This window comes from Penaeus chinensis, unplaced genomic scaffold (assembly GCF_019202785.1).
Source record: "Penaeus chinensis breed Huanghai No. 1 unplaced genomic scaffold, ASM1920278v2 CTG_3461, whole genome shotgun sequence".
NCBI lineage: Eukaryota > Metazoa > Arthropoda > Malacostraca > Decapoda > Penaeidae > Penaeus > Penaeus chinensis.
In genome coordinates, this window is record NW_025918156.1 from 72,863 (window position 1) to 87,234 (window position 14,372).

The 14,372-nt window shown below is 37.3% G+C and overlaps 10 non-coding genes across 10 annotated transcripts; all 10 read right to left on the bottom strand.

Annotated features, from left to right (window-relative positions):
- Window positions 1-246: 246 nt before the first annotated feature.
- Window positions 247-365, bottom strand: LOC125024702. Its single transcript, XR_007114807.1, has one exon. It is a non-coding gene; the product is annotated as a 5S ribosomal RNA (ribosomal RNA).
- A 1,390-nt stretch (window positions 366-1,755) lies between these two features.
- On the bottom strand, window positions 1,756-1,874 carry LOC125024728. Its single transcript, XR_007114831.1, has one exon. It is a non-coding gene; the product is annotated as a 5S ribosomal RNA (ribosomal RNA).
- A 1,447-nt stretch (window positions 1,875-3,321) lies between these two features.
- LOC125024703 lies at window positions 3,322-3,440 on the bottom strand. The gene has a single exon (XR_007114808.1). It is a non-coding gene; the product is annotated as a 5S ribosomal RNA (ribosomal RNA).
- Window positions 3,441-4,830: 1,390 nt separating this feature from the next.
- On the bottom strand, window positions 4,831-4,949 carry LOC125024729. The gene has a single exon (XR_007114832.1). It is a non-coding gene; the product is annotated as a 5S ribosomal RNA (ribosomal RNA).
- A 1,447-nt stretch (window positions 4,950-6,396) lies between these two features.
- Window positions 6,397-6,515, bottom strand: LOC125024704. Its single transcript, XR_007114809.1, has one exon. It is a non-coding gene; the product is annotated as a 5S ribosomal RNA (ribosomal RNA).
- A 1,390-nt stretch (window positions 6,516-7,905) lies between these two features.
- On the bottom strand, window positions 7,906-8,024 carry LOC125024730. Its single transcript, XR_007114833.1, has one exon. It is a non-coding gene; the product is annotated as a 5S ribosomal RNA (ribosomal RNA).
- Window positions 8,025-9,471: 1,447 nt separating this feature from the next.
- Window positions 9,472-9,590, bottom strand: LOC125024705. Its single transcript, XR_007114810.1, has one exon. It is a non-coding gene; the product is annotated as a 5S ribosomal RNA (ribosomal RNA).
- Window positions 9,591-10,973: 1,383 nt separating this feature from the next.
- Window positions 10,974-11,092, bottom strand: LOC125024731. The gene has a single exon (XR_007114834.1). It is a non-coding gene; the product is annotated as a 5S ribosomal RNA (ribosomal RNA).
- A 1,445-nt stretch (window positions 11,093-12,537) lies between these two features.
- LOC125024706 lies at window positions 12,538-12,656 on the bottom strand. The gene has a single exon (XR_007114811.1). It is a non-coding gene; the product is annotated as a 5S ribosomal RNA (ribosomal RNA).
- Window positions 12,657-14,043: 1,387 nt separating this feature from the next.
- Window positions 14,044-14,163, bottom strand: LOC125024736. The gene has a single exon (XR_007114839.1). It is a non-coding gene; the product is annotated as a 5S ribosomal RNA (ribosomal RNA).
- Between the last annotated feature and the right edge of the window lie 209 nt (window positions 14,164-14,372).

Consider the following 14,372-nt stretch of genomic DNA (forward strand, 5'->3'; position numbering starts at 1 on the left):
TCCAACCACAAAAGGTAATGATTGGTAAGTTAACAATTAGATGAAATTAATGATAGAGATCATATAAAGGGCATAATAATCATTTGAAAGCGTGACCATCCTTCACTCTAAATCCGACGGCGTTGGCTCTTACTCTATTTCGCATTGACAGAAGTATAATTTCAATTGATGTATTAATCAACTAGAAGCAGGGCTGTTACAAGTGACAAAGAAAGACATAACACATTTAGCATATATATAATAAAATGCCAACGGCATCTGGTGTTCCCAGGCGGTCACCCATCCAAGTACTGACCAGACCCAACGCTGCTTAACTTCGCTGATCGGACGAGAAGCGGTGCTTTCAACGTGGTATGATCGTTGGCATCTACCAGTCCAACATTAACTAACCTTGTGTGTCTGCTCAAATTTTCATTCATGATGTATCTTTCATTTTGGCAGCATTCTGAATTATCATGACATCCCAGTCATATTACTGAGATGCTCACAATATATGCATCAATCACAACCGACCACTATCGGCACTATAAGCAACGCTAAATCACTTGTCAGCACTTTTATGCAGCTGCCTTAAAAGCCTTTTGCCAATTTTGGAGCTGTGCAACTCTGTAAACAATGCAGGGTCTACACATAATGCATAAGAAACTGAGCAAAATGATATTGCACATGCTTATAAATCTGTGTACAATGTACATTGCCGCCACGGTCACGAGAAGGAGCTAAATGATATAGCTAGTCCTAATCAGAAATGCAGATTACTAGTCAATCTTGAATCTTGAGTACTTTCATACAACGCTTTGCTGTTATTATGTTGCCACTTTTGTTGGAATTATCAGTATTATTAGTTGCATTTGCATTTGCATTATTACTTGTAGTTCCTTTATTATCACCCTTATCTCTATGTTTAATAGCGTCCGGTTATTGGTGCCATCAACATTAGGATTATTGCCATGGTAATCATGAGAATGATGCTGCTATAATCAGTGATGGACATCGATACACAGAATTATCTAAAGCGATACCGATACACAGGTTCTTGAAACAATGGCTAAGGGAATTCTGATATTCGGATTCTCTGTAAATAGCTAAAGCGATATCTATACGAATACATGTATCGCTGACACTTTGTTGTAAGAAAATGTCCCCACTGACAGCCATGTATCTGACTTCAATGTTTGATACAATGTAATGACTGCAGCAGAAATTGTTTTCTTCTCGTGTATCATGCTTGTAAATTTTGATGTAATGCAGATTACCAAGATTGATTACCAAATGATTTCAACATAAGAATATTACTGATGTCTCCTACGCCACAGTAACAACAATTACACTTACAACTGACAGCTACGCTCATAGTGCTCATGTAGGTAGTAGTAATGGTAATCGTATTGTCATTTTCCGGATCTGAATGGTACAGAACCAAAGCTTCAAAACTGCTGCCAAATCTATTGCTAAAACTTGATCGTGAGTCTTTTTGTTAGCCTGATATCATAATTACAATGATCTTATTCTTATTTGTGTTGCTAATATCATTATTAATGTGGTTATTGATAACACCATCACTATCACTTTGCTTTAGTTATACCCCTATTCGTTTTCTGTTTATCCTTCACTCTAAATCCGACGGTGTTGGCTCTTACTCTATTTCGTATTGATAGAAGTATAATTTCAACTGATCTATTAATCAAATGGAAGAAGGGCCGTTAAAAGTGACAAAAAGAAATACATTACATATCGAGCATGTATATGATAAAATGCCAACAGCATCTGGTGTTCCCAGGCGGTCACCCATCCAAGTACTGACCAGACCCAACGCTGCTTAACTTCGCTGATCGGACGAGAAGCGGTGCTTTCAACGTGGTATGATCGTTGGCATCCATCAGTCCAACATTAACTAACTTTGTGTGTCTGCTCAAATTTGCCTTCATAAGGTAGCTTTCATTTTGCCAGCATTCTGAAGTATCATGACATTCCAGTCATATTACTGAGATACTCACTCACAATATATGCATCAATCACAACCGACCACTATCGGCAGTATAAGCAAGGCTAAATCAAATGTCATCACTTGTATGCACCTGCCTTAAGCCTTGTGCCATTTTTGGAGCTGTGCCACTCTGTAAACAATGCAGGGTCTACAAATAATGCAAACGGAACTGAGCAAAATGATTATAAATCTGCGTACAATGTACATTGCCGCCACGGTCACTAGAAGGAGCTAAATGATATAGCTAGTCCTAATCAGAAATGCAGATTGCTAGTCAATCTTGAATCTTGAGTACTTTCATACAACTCTTTGCTGTTATTATGTTGCCATTTTTGTTGGAATTATCAGTATCATTAGTTGTATCTGCATTATGATTATTACTTGTAGTTCCTTTATTATCACCATTATCTCTATTTTTAATAGCGTTCGGTTATTGTTGCTATCAACATTAGGATTATTGCCATGCTAATCATAATAGTGGTGCTGCTCTCATTTAGCGATGGACGTCGATACACAGAATTGTCTAAAGCGGTACCGATATACAGGTTCTTGAAACAATGGCTAAGGTAATTCTGATATTCGGATTCTTTGTAAATCGCTAAAGCGATATTTATGCCAATGCCAAGCAAGGATCGCTGACACTTTGTTGTAAGAAAATATCCCCACTGACAGCTCTATATCTCACTTCAATATTTGATACAATGGAGTGGCTGCAGCAGAATTCTTTTCCTTCTCGTGTATCATGCTTGTGAATTTTGATGTAATGCCGAATACCAAGGTTGATTACCAAATCATTGCAACATAAGAATATTACTGATGTCTCCTACGCCACAGTAACAACAATTACACTTACAACTGACAGCTACGCTCATAGTACTCTGTGTATTAAGAGTGTTATTAAGTATCAAGAGTGATTATTGCTGTTATCAACATTATCATTATTGTCATGGCAATGATGGTGATGATGGTACTGTAATGATTAATGTAAATCATGAGTGATCATTATAATGGTGGTGATAACATTAATGGTGACAATTGGAATGACAATTAAACAGTAGGCATGTCGATGACAATAAATGTAATTGTAATCCAACCACAAAAGGTAATGATTGGTAAGTTAACAATTAGATGAAATTAATGATAGAGATCATATAAAGGGCATAATAATCATTTGAAAGCGTGACCATCCTTCACTCTAAATCCGACGGCGTTGGCTCTTACTCTATTTCGCATTGACAGAAGTATAATTTCAATTGATGTATTAATCAACTAGAAGCAGGGCTGTTACAAGTGACAAAGAAAGACATAACACATTTAGCATATATATAATAAAATGCCAACGGCATCTGGTGTTCCCAGGCGGTCACCCATCCAAGTACTGACCAGACCCAACGCTGCTTAACTTCGCTGATCGGACGAGAAGCGGTGCTTTCAACGTGGTATGATCGTTGGCATCTACCAGTCCAACATTAACTAACCTTGTGTGTCTGCTCAAATTTTCATTCATGATGTATCTTTCATTTTGGCAGCATTCTGAATTATCATGACATCCCAGTCATATTACTGAGATGCTCACAATATATGCATCAATCACAACCGACCACTATCGGCACTATAAGCAACGCTAAATCACTTGTCAGCACTTTTATGCAGCTGCCTTAAAAGCCTTTTGCCAATTTTGGAGCTGTGCAACTCTGTAAACAATGCAGGGTCTACACATAATGCATAAGAAACTGAGCAAAATGATATTGCACATGCTTATAAATCTGTGTACAATGTACATTGCCGCCACGGTCACGAGAAGGAGCTAAATGATATAGCTAGTCCTAATCAGAAATGCAGATTACTAGTCAATCTTGAATCTTGAGTACTTTCATACAACGCTTTGCTGTTATTATGTTGCCACTTTTGTTGGAATTATCAGTATTATTAGTTGCATTTGCATTTGCATTATTACTTGTAGTTCCTTTATTATCACCCTTATCTCTATGTTTAATAGCGTCCGGTTATTGGTGCCATCAACATTAGGATTATTGCCATGGTAATCATGAGAATGATGCTGCTATAATCAGTGATGGACATCGATACACAGAATTATCTAAAGCGATACCGATACACAGGTTCTTGAAACAATGGCTAAGGGAATTCTGATATTCGGATTCTCTGTAAATAGCTAAAGCGATATCTATACGAATACATGTATCGCTGACACTTTGTTGTAAGAAAATGTCCCCACTGACAGCCATGTATCTGACTTCAATGTTTGATACAATGTAATGACTGCAGCAGAAATTGTTTTCTTCTCGTGTATCATGCTTGTAAATTTTGATGTAATGCAGATTACCAAGATTGATTACCAAATGATTTCAACATAAGAATATTACTGATGTCTCCTACGCCACAGTAACAACAATTACACTTACAACTGACAGCTACGCTCATAGTGCTCATGTAGGTAGTAGTAATGGTAATCGTATTGTCATTTTCCGGATCTGAATGGTACAGAACCAAAGCTTCAAAACTGCTGCCAAATCTATTGCTAAAACTTGATCGTGAGTCTTTTTGTTAGCCTGATATCATAATTACAATGATCTTATTCTTATTTGTGTTGCTAATATCATTATTAATGTGGTTATTGATAACACCATCACTATCACTTTGCTTTAGTTATACCCCTATTCGTTTTCTGTTTATCCTTCACTCTAAATCCGACGGTGTTGGCTCTTACTCTATTTCGTATTGATAGAAGTATAATTTCAACTGATCTATTAATCAAATGGAAGAAGGGCCGTTAAAAGTGACAAAAAGAAATACATTACATATCGAGCATGTATATGATAAAATGCCAACAGCATCTGGTGTTCCCAGGCGGTCACCCATCCAAGTACTGACCAGACCCAACGCTGCTTAACTTCGCTGATCGGACGAGAAGCGGTGCTTTCAACGTGGTATGATCGTTGGCATCCATCAGTCCAACATTAACTAACTTTGTGTGTCTGCTCAAATTTGCCTTCATAAGGTAGCTTTCATTTTGCCAGCATTCTGAAGTATCATGACATTCCAGTCATATTACTGAGATACTCACTCACAATATATGCATCAATCACAACCGACCACTATCGGCAGTATAAGCAAGGCTAAATCAAATGTCATCACTTGTATGCACCTGCCTTAAGCCTTGTGCCATTTTTGGAGCTGTGCCACTCTGTAAACAATGCAGGGTCTACAAATAATGCAAACGGAACTGAGCAAAATGATTATAAATCTGCGTACAATGTACATTGCCGCCACGGTCACTAGAAGGAGCTAAATGATATAGCTAGTCCTAATCAGAAATGCAGATTGCTAGTCAATCTTGAATCTTGAGTACTTTCATACAACTCTTTGCTGTTATTATGTTGCCATTTTTGTTGGAATTATCAGTATCATTAGTTGTATCTGCATTATGATTATTACTTGTAGTTCCTTTATTATCACCATTATCTCTATTTTTAATAGCGTTCGGTTATTGTTGCTATCAACATTAGGATTATTGCCATGCTAATCATAATAGTGGTGCTGCTCTCATTTAGCGATGGACGTCGATACACAGAATTGTCTAAAGCGGTACCGATATACAGGTTCTTGAAACAATGGCTAAGGTAATTCTGATATTCGGATTCTTTGTAAATCGCTAAAGCGATATTTATGCCAATGCCAAGCAAGGATCGCTGACACTTTGTTGTAAGAAAATATCCCCACTGACAGCTCTATATCTCACTTCAATATTTGATACAATGGAGTGGCTGCAGCAGAATTCTTTTCCTTCTCGTGTATCATGCTTGTGAATTTTGATGTAATGCCGAATACCAAGGTTGATTACCAAATCATTGCAACATAAGAATATTACTGATGTCTCCTACGCCACAGTAACAACAATTACACTTACAACTGACAGCTACGCTCATAGTACTCTGTGTATTAAGAGTGTTATTAAGTATCAAGAGTGATTATTGCTGTTATCAACATTATCATTATTGTCATGGCAATGATGGTGATGATGGTACTGTAATGATTAATGTAAATCATGAGTGATCATTATAATGGTGGTGATAACATTAATGGTGACAATTGGAATGACAATTAAACAGTAGGCATGTCGATGACAATAAATGTAATTGTAATCCAACCACAAAAGGTAATGATTGGTAAGTTAACAATTAGATGAAATTAATGATAGAGATCATATAAAGGGCATAATAATCATTTGAAAGCGTGACCATCCTTCACTCTAAATCCGACGGCGTTGGCTCTTACTCTATTTCGCATTGACAGAAGTATAATTTCAATTGATGTATTAATCAACTAGAAGCAGGGCTGTTACAAGTGACAAAGAAAGACATAACACATTTAGCATATATATAATAAAATGCCAACGGCATCTGGTGTTCCCAGGCGGTCACCCATCCAAGTACTGACCAGACCCAACGCTGCTTAACTTCGCTGATCGGACGAGAAGCGGTGCTTTCAACGTGGTATGATCGTTGGCATCTACCAGTCCAACATTAACTAACCTTGTGTGTCTGCTCAAATTTTCATTCATGATGTATCTTTCATTTTGGCAGCATTCTGAATTATCATGACATCCCAGTCATATTACTGAGATGCTCACAATATATGCATCAATCACAACCGACCACTATCGGCACTATAAGCAACGCTAAATCACTTGTCAGCACTTTTATGCAGCTGCCTTAAAAGCCTTTTGCCAATTTTGGAGCTGTGCAACTCTGTAAACAATGCAGGGTCTACACATAATGCATAAGAAACTGAGCAAAATGATATTGCACATGCTTATAAATCTGTGTACAATGTACATTGCCGCCACGGTCACGAGAAGGAGCTAAATGATATAGCTAGTCCTAATCAGAAATGCAGATTACTAGTCAATCTTGAATCTTGAGTACTTTCATACAACGCTTTGCTGTTATTATGTTGCCACTTTTGTTGGAATTATCAGTATTATTAGTTGCATTTGCATTTGCATTATTACTTGTAGTTCCTTTATTATCACCCTTATCTCTATGTTTAATAGCGTCCGGTTATTGGTGCCATCAACATTAGGATTATTGCCATGGTAATCATGAGAATGATGCTGCTATAATCAGTGATGGACATCGATACACAGAATTATCTAAAGCGATACCGATACACAGGTTCTTGAAACAATGGCTAAGGGAATTCTGATATTCGGATTCTCTGTAAATAGCTAAAGCGATATCTATACGAATACATGTATCGCTGACACTTTGTTGTAAGAAAATGTCCCCACTGACAGCCATGTATCTGACTTCAATGTTTGATACAATGTAATGACTGCAGCAGAAATTGTTTTCTTCTCGTGTATCATGCTTGTAAATTTTGATGTAATGCAGATTACCAAGATTGATTACCAAATGATTTCAACATAAGAATATTACTGATGTCTCCTACGCCACAGTAACAACAATTACACTTACAACTGACAGCTACGCTCATAGTGCTCATGTAGGTAGTAGTAATGGTAATCGTATTGTCATTTTCCGGATCTGAATGGTACAGAACCAAAGCTTCAAAACTGCTGCCAAATCTATTGCTAAAACTTGATCGTGAGTCTTTTTGTTAGCCTGATATCATAATTACAATGATCTTATTCTTATTTGTGTTGCTAATATCATTATTAATGTGGTTATTGATAACACCATCACTATCACTTTGCTTTAGTTATACCCCTATTCGTTTTCTGTTTATCCTTCACTCTAAATCCGACGGTGTTGGCTCTTACTCTATTTCGTATTGATAGAAGTATAATTTCAACTGATCTATTAATCAAATGGAAGAAGGGCCGTTAAAAGTGACAAAAAGAAATACATTACATATCGAGCATGTATATGATAAAATGCCAACAGCATCTGGTGTTCCCAGGCGGTCACCCATCCAAGTACTGACCAGACCCAACGCTGCTTAACTTCGCTGATCGGACGAGAAGCGGTGCTTTCAACGTGGTATGATCGTTGGCATCCATCAGTCCAACATTAACTAACTTTGTGTGTCTGCTCAAATTTGCCTTCATAAGGTAGCTTTCATTTTGCCAGCATTCTGAAGTATCATGACATTCCAGTCATATTACTGAGATACTCACTCACAATATATGCATCAATCACAACCGACCACTATCGGCAGTATAAGCAAGGCTAAATCAAATGTCATCACTTGTATGCACCTGCCTTAAGCCTTGTGCCATTTTTGGAGCTGTGCCACTCTGTAAACAATGCAGGGTCTACAAATAATGCAAACGGAACTGAGCAAAATGATTATAAATCTGCGTACAATGTACATTGCCGCCACGGTCACTAGAAGGAGCTAAATGATATAGCTAGTCCTAATCAGAAATGCAGATTGCTAGTCAATCTTGAATCTTGAGTACTTTCATACAACTCTTTGCTGTTATTATGTTGCCATTTTTGTTGGAATTATCAGTATCATTAGTTGTATCTGCATTATGATTATTACTTGTAGTTCCTTTATTATCACCATTATCTCTATTTTTAATAGCGTTCGGTTATTGTTGCTATCAACATTAGGATTATTGCCATGCTAATCATAATAGTGGTGCTGCTCTCATTTAGCGATGGACGTCGATACACAGAATTGTCTAAAGCGGTACCGATATACAGGTTCTTGAAACAATGGCTAAGGTAATTCTGATATTCGGATTCTTTGTAAATCGCTAAAGCGATATTTATGCCAATGCCAAGCAAGGATCGCTGACACTTTGTTGTAAGAAAATATCCCCACTGACAGCTCTATATCTCACTTCAATATTTGATACAATGGAGTGGCTGCAGCAGAATTCTTTTCCTTCTCGTGTATCATGCTTGTGAATTTTGATGTAATGCCGAATACCAAGGTTGATTACCAAATCATTGCAACATAAGAATATTACTGATGTCTCCTACGCCACAGTAACAACAATTACACTTACAACTGACAGCTACGCTCATAGTACTCTGTGTATTAAGAGTGTTATTAAGTATCAAGAGTGATTATTGCTGTTATCAACATTATCATTATTGTCATGGCAATGATGGTGATGATGGTACTGTAATGATTAATGTAAATCATGAGTGATCATTATAATGGTGGTGATAACATTAATGGTGACAATTGGAATGACAATTAAACAGTAGGCATGTCGATGACAATAAATGTAATTGTAATCCAACCACAAAAGGTAATGATTGGTAAGTTAACAATTAGATGAAATTAATGATAGAGATCATATAAAGGGCATAATAATCATTTGAAAGCGTGACCATCCTTCACTCTAAATCCGACGGCGTTGGCTCTTACTCTATTTCGCATTGACAGAAGTATAATTTCAATTGATGTATTAATCAACTAGAAGCAGGGCTGTTACAAGTGACAAAGAAAGACATAACACATTTAGCATATATATAATAAAATGCCAACGGCATCTGGTGTTCCCAGGCGGTCACCCATCCAAGTACTGACCAGACCCAACGCTGCTTAACTTCGCTGATCGGACGAGAAGCGGTGCTTTCAACGTGGTATGATCGTTGGCATCTACCAGTCCAACATTAACTAACCTTGTGTGTCTGCTCAAATTTTCATTCATGATGTATCTTTCATTTTGGCAGCATTCTGAATTATCATGACATCCCAGTCATATTACTGAGATGCTCACAATATATGCATCAATCACAACCGACCACTATCGGCACTATAAGCAACGCTAAATCACTTGTCAGCACTTTTATGCAGCTGCCTTAAAAGCCTTTTGCCAATTTTGGAGCTGTGCAACTCTGTAAACAATGCAGGGTCTACACATAATGCATAAGAAACTGAGCAAAATGATATTGCACATGCTTATAAATCTGTGTACAATGTACATTGCCGCCACGGTCACGAGAAGGAGCTAAATGATATAGCTAGTCCTAATCAGAAATGCAGATTACTAGTCAATCTTGAATCTTGAGTACTTTCATACAACGCTTTGCTGTTATTATGTTGCCACTTTTGTTGGAATTATCAGTATTATTAGTTGCATTTGCATTTGCATTATTACTTGTAGTTCCTTTATTATCACCCTTATCTCTATGTTTAATAGCGTCCGGTTATTGGTGCCATCAACATTAGGATTATTGCCATGGTAATCATGAGAATGATGCTGCTATAATCAGTGATGGACATCGATACACAGAATTATCTAAAGCGATACCGATAACAGGTTCTTGAAACAATGGCTAAGGAATTCTGATATTCGGATTCTCTGTAAATAGCTAAAGCGATATCTATACGAATACATGTATCGCTGACACTTTGTTGTAAGAAAATGTCCCACTGACAGCCATGTATCTGACTTCAATGTTTGATACAATGTAATGACTGCAGCAGAAATTGTTTTCTTCTCGTGTATCATGCTTGTAATTTTGATGTAATGCAGATTACCAAGATTGATTACCAAATGATTTCAACATAAGAATATTACTGATGTCTCCTACGCCACAGTAACAACAATTACACTTACAACTGACAGCTACGCTCATAGTGCTCATGTAGGTAGTAGTAATGTAATCGTATTGTCATTTTCCGGATCTGAATGGTACAGAACCAAATGCTTCAAAACTGCTGCCAAATATTGCTAAAACTGATCGTGAGTCTTTTTGTTAGCCTGATATACATAATTACAATGATCTTATTCTATTTGTGTTGCTAATATCAATTATTAATGATGGTTATTGATTAACACCATCACTATCACTTTGCATTAGTTATACCCCTAATATCGTTTTCTGTATCCTTCACTCTAAATCCGACGGTGTTGGCTCTTACTCTATTTCGTATTGATAGAAGTATAATTTCAACTGATTATTAATCAAATGGAAGAAGGGCCGTTAAAAGTGACAAAAGAAATACATTACATATCGAGCATGTATATATAAAATGCCAACAGCATCTGGTGTTCCCAGGCGGTCACCCATCCAAGTACTGACCAGACCCAACGCTGCTTAACTTCGCTGATCGGACGAGAAGCGGTGCTTTCAACGTGGTATGATCGTTGGCATCCATCAGTCCAACATTAACTAACTTTGTGTGTCTGCTCAAATTTGCCTTCATAAGGTAGCTTTCATTTTGCCAGCATTCTGAAGTATCATGACATTCCAGTCATATTACTGAGATACTCACTCACAATATATGCATCAATCACAACCGACCACTATCGGCAGTATAAGCAAGGCTAAATCAAATGTCATCACTTGTATGCACCTGCCTTAAGCCTTGTGCCATTTTTGGAGCTGTGCCACTCTGTAAACAATGCAGGGTCTACAAATAATGCAAACGGAACTGAGCAAAATGATTATTAAATCTGCGTACAATGTACATTGCCGCCACGGTCACTAGAAGGAGCTAAATGATATAGCTAGTCCTAATCAGAAATGCAGATTGCTAGTCAATCTTGAATCTTGAGTACTTTCATACAACTCTTTGCTGTTATTATGTTGCCATTTTGTTGGAATTATCAGTATCATTAGTTGTATCTGCATTATGATTATTACTTGTAGTTCCTTTATTATCACCATTATCTCTATTTTTAATAGCGTTCGGTTATTGTTGCTATCAACATTAGGATTATTGCCATGCTAATCATAATAGTGGTGCTGCTCTCATTTAGCGATGGACGTCGATACACAGAATTGTCTAAAGCGGTACCGATATACAGGTTCTTGAAACAATGGCTAAGGTAATTCTGATATTCGGATTCTTTGTAAATCGCTAAAGCGATATTTATGCAATGCCAAGCAAGGATCGCTGACACTTTGTTGTAAGAAAATATCCCCACTGACAGCTCTATATCTCACTTCAATATTTGATACAATGAGTGGCTGCAGCAGAATTCTTTTCCTTCTCGTGTATCATGCTTGTGAATTTTGATGTAATGCCGAATACCAAGGTTGATTACCAAATCATTGCAACATAAGAATATTACTGATGTCTCCTACGCCACAGTAACAACAATTACACTTACAACTGACAGCTACGCTCATAGTACTCTGTGTATTAAGAGTGTTATTAAGTATCAAGAGTGATTATTGCTGTTATCAACATTATCATTATTGTCATGGCAATGATGGTGATGATGGTACTGTAATGATTAATGTAAATCATGAGTGATCATTATAATGGTGGTGATAACATTAATGGTGACAATTGGAATGACAATTAAACAGTAGGCATGTCGATGACAATAAATGTAATTGTAATCCAACCACAAAAGGTAATGATTGGTAAGTTAACAATTAGATGAAATTAATGATAGAGATCATATAAAGGGCATAATAATCATTTGAAAGCGTGACCATCCTTCACTCTAAATCCGACGGCGTTGGCTCTTACTCTATTTCGCATTGACAGAAGTATAATTTCAATTGATGTATTAATCAACTAGAAGCAGGGCTGTTACAAGTGACAAAGAAAGACATAACACATTTAGCATATATATAATAAAATGCCAACGGCATCTGGTGTTCCCAGGCGGTCACCCATCCAAGTACTGACCAGACCCAACGCTGCTTAACTTCGCTGATCGGACGAGAAGCGGTGCTTTCAACGTGGTATGATCGTTGGCATCTACCAGTCCAACATTAACTAACCTTGTGTGTCTGCTCAAATTTTCATTCATGATGTATCTTTCATTTTGGCAGCATTCTGAATTATCATGACATCCCAGTCATATTACTGAGATGCTCACAATATATGCATCAATCACAACCGACCACTATCGGCACTATAAGCAACGCTAAATCACTTGTCAGCACTTTTATGCAGCTGCCTTAAAAGCCTTTTGCCAATTTTGGAGCTGTGCAACTCTGTAAACAATGCAGGGTCTACACATAATGCATAAGAAACTGAGCAAAATGATATTGCACATGCTTATAAATCTGTGTACAATGTACATTGCCGCCACGGTCACGAGAAGGAGCTAAATGATATAGCTAGTCCTAATCAGAAATGCAGATTACTAGTCAATCTTGAATCTTGAGTACTTTCATACAACGCTTTGCTGTTATTATGTTGCCACTTTTGTTGGAATTATCAGTATTATTAGTTGCATTTGCATTTGCATTATTACTTGTAGTTCCTTTATTATCACCCTTATCTCTATGTTTAATAGCGTCCGGTTATTGTGCCATCAACATTAGGATTATTGCCATGGTAATCATGAGAATGATGCTGCTATAATCAGTGATGGACATCGATACACAGAATTATCTAAAGCGATACCGATACACAGGTTCTTGAAACAATGGCTAAGGGAATTCTGATATTCGGATTCTCTGTAAATAGCTAAAGCGATATCTATACGAATACATGTATCGCTGACACTTTGTTGTAAGAAAATGTCCCCATGACAGCCATGTATCTGACTTCAATTTTTGATACAATGTAATGACTGCAGCAGAAATTGTTTTCTTCTCGTGTATCATGCTTGTAAATTTTGATTAATGCAGATTACCAAGATTGATTACCAAATGATTTCAACATAAGAATATTACTGATGTCTCCTACGCCACAGTAACAACAATTACACTTACAACTGACAGCTACGCTCATAGTGCTCATGTAGGTATTTAGTAATGGTAATCGTATTGTCATTTTTCCGGATCTGAATGGTACAGAACCAAAGCCTTCAAAACTGCTCCCAAATCTATTGCTAAAACTTGATCGTGAGTCTTTTTGTTAGCCTGATATCATAATTACAATGATCTTATTCTTATTGTGTTGCTAATATCATTATTAATGGTGGTTATTGATAACACCATCACTATCACTTTGCTTTAGTTATACCCTATTCGTTTTCTGTTTATCCTTCACTCTAATCCGAGGGTGTTGGCTCTTACTCTATTTCGTATTGATAGAAGTATAATTTCAACTGATCTATTAATCAAATGGAAGAAGGGCCGTTAAAGTGACAAAAAGAAATACATTACATATCGAGCATGTATATGATAAAATGCCAACAGCATCTGGTGTTTCCCAGGCGGTCACCCCTCCAAGTACTGACCAGACCCAACGCTGCTTAACTTCGCTGATCGGACGAGAAGCGGTGCTTTCAACGTGGTATGATCGTTGGCAAACCATCAGTCCAACATTAACTAACTTTGTGTGTCTGCTCAAATTTGCCTTCATAAGGTAGCTTCATTTTGCCAGCATTCTGAAGTATCATGACATTCCAGTCATATTACTGAGATACTCACTCACAATATATGCATCAATCACAACCGACCACTATCGGCAGTATAAGCAAGGCTAAATCAAATGTCATCACTTGTATGCACCTGCC